This window comes from Cupressus sempervirens, chromosome 1, assembly GCF_028749045.1.
Source record: "Cupressus sempervirens isolate cs-2001-9-10 chromosome 1, ASM2874904v1, whole genome shotgun sequence".
In the NCBI taxonomy this organism is placed as follows: Eukaryota; Viridiplantae; Streptophyta; class Pinopsida; order Cupressales; family Cupressaceae; genus Cupressus; species Cupressus sempervirens.
Window position 1 is genome coordinate 341,540,213 of NC_143118.1, and position 4,102 is coordinate 341,544,314.

The 4,102-nt window shown below is 30.8% G+C and overlaps 1 pseudogene across 1 annotated transcript; it reads left to right on the plus strand.

Annotated features, from left to right (window-relative positions):
* LOC149577605 (methyl jasmonate esterase 1-like) lies at window positions 1-2,444 on the plus strand (annotated as a pseudogene). The gene is made up of 4 exons (XR_016353457.1): window positions 1-309; window positions 1,706-1,846; window positions 1,925-2,056; window positions 2,160-2,444. The product of XR_016353457.1 is annotated as a methyl jasmonate esterase 1-like (transcript).
* The last annotated feature ends 1,658 nt before the right edge of the window (window positions 2,445-4,102 follow it).

Genomic DNA, 4,102 nt, shown 5'->3' on the forward strand with positions numbered 1-4,102 from the left:
GATAGGTAAACTGTAGCCTTGATATATTAGCCTTCTACCTTTCATTTCTGAAACTTTAAGAGCTACAACATGGATAAAAATGTGGTTAAGGAAAAGGGATGTCACTTTGTGATGGCGCATGGAGCAACCTTTGGAGGATGGTGTTGGTATAAAGTTGCAGATCTTCTTGTGAAAGCGGGTCACACTGTTTCTTCCCTTGACATGGCAAGTGCTGGTATTGACCCTAGAGATGCCGACCACATTTCATCTTTACAAGAGTTCAATCAACCACTTACAGACTTCTTTACAGCTCTTCCTTCTACGGAAAAGGTATAAATCTAACTTTAGATTTGTTTAAGTTTTTTTGGTTTAGATGTTTAATTTTAAATCATATTAATAGAGTTTTATTGGAGAAATGTAACTGATTCTAGATAAGTCAACTAAAAAACTTGATGAATAATTTAATCTAAATTTCAATTTGTTTATATACTAATAGATGAATGCTTTCTGAGAATTGAATCTGATTTTAAGCGAACTATTCTAATGAATTTGGCTGAAGAATTTAAGCTATATTTTGATTCGTTCAGATTGTTCATTTTATAATAATAGATGGGTTCCAAGGATAAACAAACCTTATTTTTGATGAACCATCTAAATGAATTTGGCTGAAGAGTTTAATCCATGTTTTGATTTGTTCTAGATTGTTTTAAATCATACTATAGGTATGTTCTATTGGAGAAGCCGAACTGGTTTTAGGTGAACCAATCAATCAAATTTGACCAAAAGATTAATCTATGTTTTGATTTGTTTAAATTGTTGTTTCTAATAAACAGGCGAAGCTGATTTTAAATGATTAGTTTAATAAACAGGCGAATCTGATTTTAAATGAATAGTTAAACAAATTTGACTTTGATTAGTTTAGATCTTTTATTCAAAATCATACTAATATATGAGTTCTATTGGAGAAGCAAATCTGATTTTTGATGAACCATCTAGATGAATTTGGCTAAAGAGTATAATCTAAGTTTTAATTTGTTTAGATTGTTCATTTGAAATAACAAATAGGTTCTATTGGAAAAACCGATTTGATTTAAGATGAATCATATAAATGAATTTTGCTTTGATTTGTTTAGGTTTTATATTTTTAAATCATATTAATACAACAGTAATTCTATTTTATAAGTTCATTTGGTTGGTGGAATAGGAATACAAAATTTGGAATATGTTTTCTATTATCTGTTTGGTTCGTCAATTGAAATAGGGAATAGGAATACATATTCTCATTTTGCCTGTAAAATGAGAATATATCCATTCCAAAAAATAGCTGTTATTGGAATAGCCATTCCTATTCCCAATATGCACTCCTATTCTCCATTCCTATACCAGCAACCAAACAGACTAAGTGAAACTGATTTTAGATGAATCATTTAAACAAGTTTGCCTAAAGAGTTTTGATTTGTTTAGATTACTTTTCTTAAATCATACTAATAGGTGAATTCTATCATTGAAAGGAATGTCATTTCAGATGAACAATTGACACGAATTTGACTTTGATTTGTTTATATTGTTCATTTTAAATCACACTAAAATTTCAAAAATTAATCAATAGATAAAATAATATCATTGAATTATATGCATTGTGTTTTTTTTTAAAGTTTGTATTAAAATTCAGATCACCAATTGGTCCAGGGATGTCAACTAACTTGTAGCTGTTATCTATGTTAAGGTTATATTGGTTGGCCACAGTGCTGGTGGGTTCAATGTAAGCTTTACAATGGAGCATTTTCCACATAAAATTGCTGCAGCTGTCTTTGTTACTGCCGTTATGGCCCTCAGTGGAACTACTCTCACTGAGTCGTTGAATGAGGTCTGATGAATTCTCTCTCCCTTTCTACTAATAGGAGGCTTCACAATCTTTACAGTACAATTTCATTTCTCTGAACAGATCACATCAATAATTGGAGGCTTAGGAGACTCCACATTTTATTATGCAAATGGGAAAGATAAACCAGCAACATCCATCAAGTTTGGCCCCCACTTTACGCGAGAGAATTTATCACAGAACAGTCCTTCTTGGGTAAGCGACTTGAGAACATAGATAGTTGTGTGGTGTATTGGGTATTTATGGAATTTCAATTGGTTAATATGGGTGTGAAATTCGAATGTGGATCTGAATGCAGGATCTTTTGTTGTTTGACTCGCTGGAGAAGAAGTTTCCTCTATGGCAAGGGCCTCTTTTGTACACAGCTAAAAACTATGGAAGTGTGAAGAGAATATACGTTGTAGCAAAGGAGGATAAGCTAATTGTAGAGGCGTTGCAGAGAATCCTCCACAAATGGTTTATGAAATTGAGGGAGCTGATCATACTGTATTCTTCTCGAAGCCTCTTCAACTGGCTGAGGTGCTTATAAAAATTGCCATTACGTATAAGTGAGGCAATCAGATGGAGTTGGACTTCAGATAAAGTTTTCATTTGTGTTGGATTTAAAAGTTAAATATTAAAAAATAATTATTGTAACTAATTAGTATTTGATTTATTTATCTTGCATATAAGTTGTATTTTTAATTAAAAAATGATATTCTATGTTTAACTATTAGAGATTTTTAAATTAAGTCTTAGTCTATTATTTGAAAAGTCATTTCTAGGAGCCTTACACTAGATATGTTATTTTAAAGAGTTGTGGAATAAATCATACAATCAAATATTAGTCTCCACACTAAACTAAATTCTTGTTTTATTAAAATACTTTAGAACATGTAATTCTTAATTTTTTACTTAAATTTATTTACTTATTTATTAGTGCTACTTAAGTATTTAAATTTAATAATTAGTTTTTATTTTATTTTTTTAATTATTTCCTATTTCAGCAAGAGTCCATGGATATGGAGGTAACTTCAAAGGAATAACCTTGTTGTTTTTCAATTTAAAATTTACAATCAAATTTGATTAGCTTGGGCCATTTGTTCTTGTGCTTAGAACATGTTATTTATACACACTTTTAAGCACCAACATGACTAGAATATATAGTTTCCTTTCCCAAAATAGTTGCTTACACCAAGATTTATATTACTAGCTCTTGTCCCACTGTAAAATTAAAAGATCTACACATTAGCATGTACTTAAGCATGTAGCTCGTCATTATTCAATATTGTTGGCATTATAATTTTATACATTGTAAAGAATAGTCAATAAACAAAAAATTAGTTTCATTATATATATATATATATCAACAACCATAACTATGATAAAATTGTTGCTTAATACCTGGACCTTAGAAACATTGATTTCACCTTGCCTAGAGAGCCTCCCTTAAGTCTTACAAAACAAAACTACATATTGATTACATATCAAGAATATATATTTTGACAAAATATTCTCCTAAATGAACAAATCTTGAGCCAAAGACTCCACCAAGTGTCTCTTAACTCTTAGAAAGATGTAGCTTTGAGTTAATTCTTAAGCTCTCAATCCCAAACTCTCACATCATACTCCTTATGAATCAAATAATGTATCCACTTCTTCAAAGCTTGAACAATAGCATAGAACTCTTGAGCATACATAGAATACTTCCTTTTAGCATCAATCAACTTCTCAATGAAGAAAGAAATAAGTTTACCCTCTTGACTCAACACAACTCCTATTGCACTCACACTAGTATCACATTCAATTTGAAATACCTTATTGAAATTAGGAAAATCCAATAGAGACAACTCAATGACCTTTTGTTTCAAAGTTTCAAAACTCTTATCAGCTCCATGTGTTCACTTGAAATCCTTTTTATCTCCTCTCATAGTCTAAGTCGTAGAAATACAAACAAAACTGAAATTCTTTATAAACTTTATGTAGAAACTAGCCAAACCATGAAATGATCTTACCTCACCTACATTCCCAAGTGTAGGCCATTCCATAATTACTTTAACCTTCTCAAGGTCCATTCTCAAACCATTAGCTGAAATCACAAATCCCAAAAACATAATCTCCTCTTGCATAAATGAACACTTCTTCAAATTAATCAACAACTTCTCCTCTTTTAATCTCTGCAGTACTTGCAGTACTTGACTAACATGATCAAGATTTTCTTCCCTAGTCTCACTTAAGATCAAAATATCATCCAAATAAACA